Source organism: Rana temporaria, chromosome 3, assembly GCF_905171775.1.
Source record: "Rana temporaria chromosome 3, aRanTem1.1, whole genome shotgun sequence".
In the NCBI taxonomy this organism is placed as follows: Eukaryota; Metazoa; Chordata; class Amphibia; order Anura; family Ranidae; genus Rana; species Rana temporaria.
The window spans coordinates 8652777-8665891 of NC_053491.1; the positions used below are offsets into that span (position 1 = coordinate 8652777).

General features: G+C 50.5%; 1 protein-coding gene and 1 non-coding gene across 13 annotated transcripts in view; one reads left to right on the forward strand and one right to left on the reverse strand.

Annotated features, from left to right (window-relative positions):
* KIF23 (kinesin family member 23) overlaps positions 1–13115 on the forward strand; it is a 912882-nt gene that overhangs the window by 362098 nt on the left and 537669 nt on the right. The gene's annotated exons all lie outside the window — the stretch shown is intronic.
* On the reverse strand, positions 5150–5222 carry TRNAK-CUU. Its single transcript has one exon. It is a non-coding gene; the product is annotated as a tRNA-Lys (tRNA).

The following is a 13115-nucleotide window of genomic DNA, read 5'->3' on the forward strand; positions in this document are numbered from 1 at the left end:
GACTCTCAGAGGCGTACTAATGGGGGGTGAGCCGCCCCCGGGTACCACAGAATGGGGGGGTGTCAGACCGTCACCCCCCTGCGCGATTGTATTACACCCGCGGTGGCATTTTTTTCCTCTTTGTGTATGTTTAGGTGACCAGGGGGCGAGGGGTGAAGATGGGGGGGCGCCACAGGATTAGCTCGCACAGGGCGCCTGAACACCTAAGGCCGGCCCTGACCACCACTCCCTCCCTTTGGAATGTAAACTCTACGAGCCGGGCCCTCCTGTACCATCTGTATTGTACTGTAATTGTGCTGACCCCCCCTCTACGTTGTAAAGCACAGTGTAAACTGTTGGCTCTATATAAATCATGTATAATAATAATACAAATCTATAAATAGTACAGATCGATCAATGATACAGATCAATAAATAATACAGATCTATAAATAATACAGATCAATAAATAATACAGATGGATCAATGATACAGATCAATAAATAATACAGATCTATAAATAATACAGATCAATAAATAATACAGATGGATCAATGATACAGATCAATAAATAATACAGATGGATCAATAAAACAGATCTATAAATAATACAGATGGATCAACAAAACAGATTTATAAATAATACAGATGAGTCAATAATACAGATCGATCAATGATACAGATCAATAAATAATACAGATCTATAAATAATACAGATCAATCAATGATACAGATGGATAAATAATATAGATCTATAAATAATACCGATGGATCAATAAAACAGATCAATAAATAATACAGATCTATAAATAATACAGATCAATCAATGATACAGATGGATCAATAAAACAGATCAATAAATAATACAGATCGATCAATGATACAGATCTATAAATAATACAGATGGATCAATAAAACAGATTTATAAATAATACAGATGGATCAAAGTTGCGGAGGGCCCCCCAAATTACTAGAGGCCCTGCCTGGTGAGAAGTAATTTTCGGCCCCTCACCCCGCTTCTCAACTCGCTCGCTGCATGGGAGAAGAGGTAAGAAGTCAGCACCCCCTGCTTCTCACTTTAATGTAAGGTGTAATTTCCGACAGCAGAACACCCCCCCCCCCCCCGCTTCTCAATTTTAATCTTTCATGTGACATGTCACTGTCGGCAGCGAAAAATAAAATAAAGGGGATCCACCCCCTTCCACCTGGGCGGATCGTATAAGAGAGCCCATTCAGTGTCAGTGTCTGCTCTCAGAGAGCGGACACGGACCAGACATCTGCCTGGTTCGTTCATTGTGGCCCACAACCGGTTACTAAGTTGCTTAAGTGGCCCTCTCTCTTCAAAAGGTTGGGAACCCCTGCATTAGGGTGTGCACCCCAAAGCTCCAACACAGATTCGTTTCACATATTTACCGGACTCTTCCCCACTCTCCATCCTGAAACAATGGGATAAAGCAGTGGTCTCCAAACTGCGGCCCGGGGGCCAGATGTGGCCCTTTGCTTGATTTCATTCGGCCCTTGGGGTGCTTTTTTTTTAGAATTCCTCCCAATGACACCAATGATGGGGCAGAATTCCTCCCAATGATGGGGCAAAATTTCCTCCCAATGATGGGGCAAAATTTCCTCCCAATGATGGGGCAAAATTTCCTCCCAATGACACCATTGATGGGTTCCAATGACACCATTGATGGGGTCCAATGACACCAATGATGGGGCAGAATTAACTCCCAATGATGGGGCAGAATTAACTCCCAATGACACCATTGATGGGGTCCAATGACACCAATGATAGGGGAAAAATTCCTCCCAATGATGGGGCTGAATTTCCTCCCAATGATGGGGCTGAATTTCCTCCCAATGATGGGGCAGCATTTCCTCCCAATGATGGGGCAGAATTTCCTCCCAATGACACCATTGATGGGGTCCAATGACACCAATGATAGGGGAAAAATTCCGCCCAATGATGGGGCAGAATTTCCTCCCAATGATGGGGCAGAATTTCCTCCCAATGATGGGGCAGAATTTCCTCCCAATGACACCATTGATGGGGTCCAATGACACCAATGATGGGGCAGAATTACCTCCCAATGATGGGGCAGAATTTCCTCCCAATGACACCATTGATGGGGTTTAATGACACCATTGATGGGGGATTTTGTACTCCTGATGGCCACAGTCCGGCCCCCTTAAAGTCTGAAGGACATTAATCAACACCCTTCGCTTAGAAAGTTTGCAGACCCCTGGGATAAAGGGTGAGCAAAGGAGCACATGGGGGACCCGGGCAACAGAAGGAAGAGGAACAGGGAAAGGAGGGGTGGCATATATTAGTAATGATCCCCTATATTTTCCTCCTGTGGCAGCTGAATGTTGACAAAGGGGAGAGGAGGAGAAGCCTACTTTCGGCGGCTGCAGGAGGAAGATACAGATCGGTTCCACTAAATTCCACCCCCGCCGCCTCTCCTGTCCAAGTTCTGAGGATCGGCAAGGAAGGACTGAGGTTTACCCGTCACCTGCCCACCATTGACAGGTTGCCAACCCCAGGATTAGGGTGTGCCCAGGCACACCCAGGGCCGGAGTTACCATTGGGCTTGACTGGGCTCAAGCCCATGGGCCCCGCCCAATAGGGGGCCCCAGGAGGAGGTAAGAGGGGGCCCCTCAATCAACACTCAAGCCCAGGGGCCCCCACCACCCTAAGTCCTGCCCTGGGCACACCCCTTGCGCACGACCTATGGTCTTGGCCCTATTTGACACAAGTGCTTCATCATTATGGTTTTGGCGCCTCCTTCTTGAGATGGGTCTCGGCTATTTATGACCCCCCCAGGCCAAGGTTCGATGCTACGGTCGAGTCGTCCACTTTCCCCATTAGGGGGGGAACTCGGCAAGGACGCCCACTCTCCCCAATCCTGTTTGTCCTGGCTTTTGAACCCTTGGCGGAGGCCATCCGATCCCACCCGGACATATCAGGGGTGGAAGTGGCAGGTACGGATGACATTCTGTTGACCAATACCAAACCTGGATTTTCCCTTCCCAATCTGCTATATCTCTTTTAGATACTTTCGCCTCGTTTTTAGAGGATTAAGGCCCAGATTCTGAAAGGGATTACGACGGCGCAACGCCATGTGCGCCGTCGTAAGTCCTAATCTTGGCCGTCCTATCTATGCGACTGATTCTTAGAATCAGTTACGCATAGATAACCATTAGATCCGAAGGCTCTTACGCTGTCGGATCTTAAATGCAATTTTTTTTTTCGCCGCTAGGTGTCGCCTCCGTCGTTTTCCCGATCGAGTATGCAAATTAGCAAAATACGCGAATTCCCAAAACGTACGCACGGTCGACGCAGTGAAGTTAGGACGTTTACGTTAGATTTGCGACGCGTAAAGTTGCCCCTGGGTATATGAGGTGCAGTCAATGTTAACCACTTCCAGACCTGCGCACAACGATGTACGTCCTTTTTTTAAAGATTGATATCTCGGTAACGGCAGCAGCTGCTGCCACAACCGAGGTATCGATCTTTAGTGTGCGCGGTCTGGTACACGATAACGGCGGTCTCCGCGGCGGATTCGCCGCGAGATCACCGTTATCGGAGGCGGGAGAGGGCCCCCCCCCTCCCGCTGCTCTCCCGCGCCCTCCGCCGCTTACCGTAGCCGTCGGTAGCGGCGGAGGAGATCGCGACTGTTCAGCAGCTGAGCGGGGACGAGACTGAAGGAAAAATCTCCTTCGCCCGTCCTCATAGCTCTGCTGGGCGGAAGTGACGTCAAAACGTCAGTCCCGCCCAGCCTCTTAAAGAGACAATTTTTTTTTTGTCATTTGAAAAAATTACAGTTTAGATTTTTTTTTTTTTTGCATTTTAGTGTAAATATGAGATCTGGAGACTTTTTGACCCCAGATCTCATATTTAAGAGGACCTGTCATGCTTTTTTCTATTACAAGGGATGTTTACATTCCTTATAATAGGAATAAAAGTGATCAATTTTTTTTTCAGTGTAAAAAGTAATAAAATAAATAAAAATAAATAAGAAAACCCCAAAAAAAAATTTTTTAAAGCGCCCGTCCTGACGAGCTCGCGCGCAGAAGCAAACGCATACGCGAGTAGCGCCCGCATATGAAAACGATGTTCAAATCACACAAGTGAGGTATCGCCACGATCGTTAGAGCTAGAGCAATAATTCTAGCCCTAGACCTATTCTGTAGCTCAAAAATGCAACCTATAGAATTTTTTAAACATCGCCTATCGAGATTTTTAAGGGTAAAAGTTTGACGCCATGCCACGAGCGGGCGCAATTTTTAAGCGTGACATGTTGGGTATCATTTTACTCGGCGTAGCATTATCTTTCACAATATATAAAAAAATTGGGCCAAATTTATTGTTGTCTTATTTTTTAATTAAAAAAAGTGAATTTTTTCCAAAAAAAGTGCGCTTGTAAGACCGCTGCGCAAATACGGTGTGACAAAAAGTATTGGAATGACCACTATTTTATTCTCTAGGGTGTTAGAAAAAAAATATATAATGTTTGGGGGTTTTAAGTAATTTTCTAGCAGAAAAAACTGTTTTAGTCTTGCAAACACCAAATCTGAAAAACACCTAAGGTCTGGAAGTGGTTAAGTATGGCTGTCGTTCCCGCGCCGAAATTTAAAAATTTACGTCGTTTGCGTAAGTCGTCCTTGAATAGGGCTGGACGCCATTTACGTTCACGTCGAAACCAATGACGTCCTTGCGACGTCATTTAGCGCAATGCACGTCGGGAAATTTTAGGAACGCAGTACGTTCGGCGAGGGAATGCGCCTAATTTAAATGATCCACGCCCCCTACCCGGATCATTTGAATTAGGTGGGCTTGCGCCGGGGGATTTACGCTACGCCGCCGCAACTTTACAGGCAAGTGCTTTGTGAATCAAGCACTTGCCCGTAAAACTTGCAGCGGCGTAACGTAAATGAGATACGTTACGCCGCCGCAGAGATGCGGTGATCTACGAGAATCTGCCCCTAAGAGTCAGGTTCTTTTTTGCACGCAGAATCAACGGTAGCCTATTGTTTCCTAATTTACAAGCTCATTATACAGACGGATCAATAATACAGGTCTATAAATAATACAGATCGATCAATTAAATAGATTAGTAAATAATACAGATCTATAAACAATACAGATTGATCAATAATAAAAAAAAACTCTACGCCCAACGTGGGGCTCGAACCCACGACCCTGAGATTAAGAGTCTCATGCTCTACCGACTGAGCTAGCCGGGCGCTTATGCAATCCTTAAAAAGTTTTCTTTTTCTCAACTGTTCTAAGCTCTTTAACCACTTCCTGGCCGGGCTTTTTCTGGCACTCTTTGTTTACAAGCAAAAATCTGTGTTTTTTTTACTAGAAAATGACTTAGAACTCACAAATATTATATATTTTTTGCTTAGCAGAGACCCTAAGCCTAGGGAATAAAATAGGCGATGCTTTAATTTTTTTTTTTACAGGTTACTTGTTTAGAGTTACAGAGGAGATCTAGTCTTAGAATTATTTTTCTTGCTCTAATGTCTGTGGCAAAACCTCACAATTGTGTGGTGTAAATACTGTTTACTCATGCGTGCGCAATTTTTCTTGTGCGTTAATTTCTGTGCGTGAGCCCGGAGGGATGGCGGGCGCTTTAACCACTTCCGTACCGAGCCAATTCTAGCATTCCTCTGCTACATGTAACATTCATCATTTTTTTTTTCTGCTAGAAAATTACCCGGAACCCCCCACACGTTATATATAAATAATACAGATGGATCAATAATACAGATCTATAAATAACACAGATTAATCAATAAAACAGATCAATAAATAATACAGATGGCTCCATAATACAGATCTATAAATAATACAGATCAATCAATAATAAAGATCTATAAATAATACAGATCAATCAATAATAAAGATCTATAAATAATACAGATCAATCAATAGTAAAGATCTATAAATAATACAGATCAATAAATAAAACAGATCTATAATTAATACAGATCAATCAATAATAAAGATCTATAAATAATACATATCAATCAATAAAACAGATCTATAAATAATACAGATCAATCAATAAAACAGATCTATAATAAAAATACAGATCAATCACTAAAACAGATCTATAAATAATACAGATCAATCAATAATACAGATCTATAAATAATACATATCAATCAATAATAAGGATCTATAAATAATACAGATCAATCAATAATAAAGTTATATAAATAATACAGATCAATTAAAAATAAAGATCTATAAATAATACAGATCTATAAATAATACAGATCAATCAATAAAACAGATCTATAATAAAAATACAGATCAATTAATAAAACAGATCTTTAAATAATACAGATCAATCAATAATACAGATCTATAAATAATACAGATCAATTAATAATAAAGATCTATAAATAATACAGATCAATCAATAAAACAGATCTATAAATAATACAGATCAATCAATAAAACAGATCTATAAATAATACAGATCAATCAATAAAACAGATCTATAAATAATACAGATCAATCAATAAAACAGATCTATAAATAATACAGATCAATCAATAAAACAGATCTATAAATAATACAGATCAATCAATAATAAAGATCTATAAATAATACAGATCAATCAATCCTCGAATAGCCCCTATGTTAATCCGGCCCTGCACACAGGGATGACACCACACAGGGCCCAGGGATGACACCACACAGGGATGACACCACACAGGGATGACGCAACACAGGGCCCAGGGATGACACCACACAGGGATGACACCACACAGGGCCCAGGGATGACACCACACAGGGCCCAGGGATGACACCACACAGGGATGACACCACACAGGGATGACACCACACAGGGATGACACCACACAGGGCCCAGGGATGACACCACACAGGGCCCAGGGATGACACCACGCAGGGATGACACCACACAGGGATGACACCACACAGGGATGACACCACACGGGGCCCAGAGATGACACCACACAGGGCCCAGAGATGACACCACACAGGGCCCAGAGATGACACCACACAGGGCCCAGGAAAGACACTACACAGGGCCCAGAGATGACACCACACAGGGATGACACCACACAGGGCCCAGAGATGACACCACACAGGGCCCAGAGATGACACCACACAGGGCCCAGGAAAGACACTACACAGGGCCCAGAGATGACACCACACAGGGCCCAGGAAAGACACTACACAGGGCCCAGGGATGACACCACACAGGGATGACGCAACACAGGGCCCAGGGATGACACCACACAGGGCCCAGGGATGACACCACACAGGGATGACACCACACAGGGCCCAGGGATGACACCACGCAGGGCCCAGGGATGACACCACACAGGGATGACACCACACAGGGCCCAGGAAAGACACTACACAGGGCCCAGGGATGACACCACACAGGGCCCAGAGATGACACCACACAGGGCCCAGAGATGACACCACACAGGGCCCAGGAAAGACACTACACAGGGCCCAGAGATGACACCACACAGGGCCCAGGAAAGACACTACACAGGGCCCAGGGATGACACCACACAGGGATGACGCAACACAGGGCCCAGGGATGACACCACACAGGGCCCAGGGATGACACCACACAGGGATGACACCACACAGGGCCCAGGGATGACACCACGCAGGGCCCAGGGATGACACCACGCAGGGATGACACCACACAGGGCCCAGGGATGACACCACACAGGGATGACGCAACACAGGGCCCAGGGATGACACCACACAGGGCCCAGGGATGACACCACACAGGGATGACACCACATGGGGCCCAGGGATGACACCACACAGGGCCCAGAGATGACACCACACAGGGCCCAGGGATGACACCACACAGGGCCCAGGGATGACACCACACGGGGCCCAGGGATGACACCACACAGGGCCCAGAGATGACACCACACAGGGCCCAGAGATGACACCACACAGGGCCCAGGAAAGACACTACACAGGGCCCAGAGATGACACCACACAGGGATGACACCACACAGGGATGACGCAACACAGGGCCCAGGGATGACCTCACACAGGGCCCAGGGATGACACCACACAGGGATGACACCACACAGGGCCCAGGGATGACACCACACAGGGCCCAGAGATGACACCACACGGGGCCCAGAGATGACACCACACAGGGCCCAGGAAAGACACTACACAGGGCCCAGGGATGACACCACACAGGGATGACGCAACACAGGGCCCAGGGATGACACCACACAGGGCCCAGGGATGACACCACACAGGGATGACACCACACAGGGCCCAGGGATGACACCACACAGGGCCCAGGGATGACACCACACAGGGATGACACCACACAGGGCCCAGGGATGACACCACACAGGGCCCAGGGATGACACCACACAGGGCCCAGGGATGACACCACGCAGGGATGACACCACACAGGGATGACACCACACAGGGATGACGCAACACAGAGCCCAGGGATGACACCACACGGGGCCCAGAGATGACACCACACAGGGCCCAGAGATGACACCACACAGGGCCCAGAGATGACACCACACAGGGCCCAGGAAAGACACTACACAGGGCCCAGGGATGACACCACACAGGGATGACACCACACAGGGATGACGCAACACAGGGCCCAGGGATGACACCACACAGGGCCCAGGGATGACACCACACAGGGATGACACCACACAGGGCCCAGGGATGACACCACGCAGGGCCCAGGGATGACACCACGCAGGGATGACACCACACAGGGCCCAGGGATGACACCACACATGGATGACGCAACACAGGGCCCAGGGATGACACCACACAGGGCCCAGGGATGACACCACATGGGGCCCAGGGATGACACCACACAGGGCCCAGAGATGACACCACACAGGGCCCAGGGATGACACCACACAGGGCCCAGGGATGACACCACACGGGGCCCAGGGATGACACCACACAGGGCCCAGGGATGACACCACACGGGGCCCAGGGATGACACCACACAGGGCCCAGAGATGACACCACACAGGGCCCAGAGATGACACCACACAGGGCCCAGGAAAGACACTACACAGGGCCCAGAGATGACACCACACAGGGATGACACCACACAGGGATGACGCAACACAGGGCCCAGGGATGACCTCACACAGGGCCCAGGGATGACACCACACAGGGATGACACCACACAGGGCCCAGGGATGACACCACACAGGGCCCAGAGATGACACCACACGGGGCCCAGAGATGACACCACACAGGGCCCAGGAAAGACACTACACAGGGCCCAGGGATGACACCACACAGGGATGACGCAACACAGGGCCCAGGGATGACACCACACAGGGCCCAGGGATGACACCACACAGGGATGACACCACACAGGGCCCAGGGATGACACCACACAGGGCCCAGGGATGACACCACACAGGGATGACACCACACAGGGCCCAGGGATGACACCACACAGGGCCCAGGGATGACACCACACAGGGCCCAGGGATGACACCACGCAGGGATGACACCACACAGGGATGACACCACACAGGGATGACGCAACACAGAGCCCAGGGATGACACCACACGGGGCCCAGAGATGACACCACACAGGGCCCAGAGATGACACCACACAGGGCCCAGAGATGACACCACACAGGGCCCAGGAAAGACACTACACAGGGCCCAGGGATGACACCACACAGGGATGACACCACACAGGGATGACGCAACACAGGGCCCAGGGATGACACCACACAGGGATGACACCACACAGGGCCCAGGGATGACACCACGCAGGGCCCAGGGATGACACCACGCAGGGATGACACCACACAGGGCCCAGGGATGACACCACACAGGGATGACGCAACACAGGACCCAGGGATGACACCACACAGGGCCCAGGGATGACACCACATGGGGCCCAGGGATGACACCACACAGGGCCCAGAGATGACACCACACAGGGCCCAGGGATGACACCACACAGGGCCCAGGGATGACACCACACGGGGCCCAGGGATGACACCACACAGGGCCCAGAGATGACACCACACAGGGCCCAGAGATGACACCACACAGGGCCCAGGAAAGACACTACACAGGGCCCAGAGATGACACCACACAGGGATGACACCACACAGGGATGACGCAACACAGGGCCCAGGGATGACCTCACACAGGGCCCAGGGATGACACCACACAGGGATGACACCACACGGGGCCCAGGGATGACACCACACGGGGCCCAGGGATGACACCACACGGGGCCCAGGGATGACACCACACAGGGCCCAGAGATGACACCACACAGGGCCCAGAGATGACACCACACAGGGCCCAGGAAAGACACTACACAGGGCCCAGGGATGACACCACACAGGGATGACGCAACACAGGGCCCAGGGATGACACCACACAGGGCCCAGGGATGACACCACACAGGGCCCAGAGATGACACCACACAGGGCCCAGAGATGACACCACACAGGGCCCAGAGATGACACCACACAGGGCCCAGGAAAGACACTACACAGGGCCCAGGGATGACACCACACAGGGATGACGCAACACAGGGCCCAGGGATGACACCACACGGGGCCCAGGGATGACACCACACAGGGCCCAGAGATGACACCACACAGGGCCCAGGGATGACACCACACAGGGCCCAGGAAAGACACTACACAGGGCCCAGGGATGACACGACACAGGGATGACACCACACAGGGCTCAGGGATGACACCACACAGGGATGACACCACACAGGGCCCAGGAAAGACACTACACAGGGCCCAGGGATGACACCACACAGGGCCCAGGGATGACACGACACAGGGATGACACCACACAGGGCCCAGGGATGACACCTCACAGGGATGACACCACACAGGGCCCAGGAAAGACACTACACAGGGCCCAGGGATGACACCACACAGGGCCCAGGGATGACACCACACAGGGCCCAGGGATGACACCACACGGGGCCCAGGGATAACACCACACAGGGCCCAGGGATGACACCACACAGGGCCCAGGGATGACACCACACAGGGCCCAGGGATGACACCACACGGGGCCCAGGGATGACACCACACAGGGCCCAGGGATGACACCACACAGGGCCCAGGGATGACACCACACAGGGATGACACCACACGGGGCCCAGGGATGACACCACACAGGGATGACACCACACAGGGCCCAGGGATGACACCACACAGGGATGACACCACACGGGGCCCAGGGATGACACCACACATGGCCCAGGGATGACACCACACAGGGCCCAGGGATGACACCACACAGGGCCCAGGGATGACACCACACAGGGATGACACCACACAGGGCCCAGGGATGACACCACACAGGGCCCAGGGATGACACCAAACAGGGATGACACCACTCAGGGCCCAGGGATGACACCACACATGGCCCAGGGATGACACCACACAGGGATGACACCACACAGGGCCCAGGAAAGACACTACACAGGGCCCAGGGATGACACCACACAGGGATGACGCCACACAGGGCCCAGGGATGACACCACACAGGGCCCAGGGATGACACCACACAGGGATGACATCACACAGGGCCCAGGGATGACACCACACAGGGCTCAGGGATGACACCACACAGGGCCCAGGGATGACACCACACAGGGCCCAGGGATGACACCACACGGGGCCCCAGACACATTCTTCTCATCTGGTTTGGAATAGACATTTATCTAGACTTGTCGGCTTCCCTCTTACTGTAATGTGTTTGGAAAGGACGGCTCCAGCTGTTTTACTTTTTCTTCTTCTTTGCTTTAACAAACTCAGGATGTTTTCTTTTTTCCCAAATTGCCTCCAGATCAATGTAATCGTTCATCCTGACACCCGGGTTCTGTATCTCTGGCAGCCAGATCTCATATGTGGAGGTGAGGGAGCGGGAACGCAGAATGCTCCTGTATGCTCCACCCTGCAGGGCGACCGTATAGGTTTATGTGTGTCCAGGAAAAGTGTATCTAAGTAAATGAAGATGAGTGAACCATGGGGAACCCCACAGGTAATTGCTGGAGTGGATCTAGGGTTGCCACTTTCCCTACAAGCCAAACCCCAACACTTTAGAGGCGCACAGTCATTTTTGTTTTTTTTTAGTATACACAATAATAGAAATGAAGTTAAAACTATTGACACTGTCCACTGCTCTTCTGACACCGTCAGTATATATACACGTGCACACACACGCATAGGGCTCCTAATAAATTAAAAATAAATAAAAATAAACACAAAAAACTACTGACACCAATATCATCCCTACTGACACCATCCACTGCCCTACTGACACCGTCCACTACTCTACTGACAGCATCCACTGCCCTACTGACCCCATCCACAGCCCTACTGACACCATCCACTGCTCTACTGACACCGTCCACTACTCTACTGACACCATCCACTGCCCTACTGACCCCATCCACAGCCCTACTGACACCATCCACTGCTCTACTGACACCGTCCTCTGCTCTACTGACACTGTCCACTGCCCTACTGACACCGTCCTCTGCCCTACTGACACCATCCACTGCCCTACTGACACCATCCACTGCTCTACTGACACCATCCACTGCCCTGCTGACTCCATCCACTGCCCTACTGACACCGTCCTCTGCTCTACTGACACCATCCACTGCCCTACTGACACCATCCACTGCTCTACTGACACCATCCACTGCCCTACTGACTCCATCCACTGCTCTACTGATACCATCGTCTGCCCTACTGACACTGTCCTCTGCTCTACTGACACCATCCACTGCCCTACTGACACCATCCACTGCTCTACTGACACCATCCACTGCTCTACTGACTCCATCCACTGCCCTATTGATACCATCCACTGCCCTACTGACACTGTCCACTGCTCTACTGACACCATCCACTGCCCTACTGACCCCATCCACTGCCCTACTGACACCATCCACTGCCCTACTGACACCATCCACTGCTCTACTGACACCATCCACTGCTCTACTGACACCGTCCACTTCCCTACTGACACCGTCCTCTGCCCTACTGACACCATCCACTGCCCTACAGACACCATCCACTGCTCTACTGACACCATCCACTGCT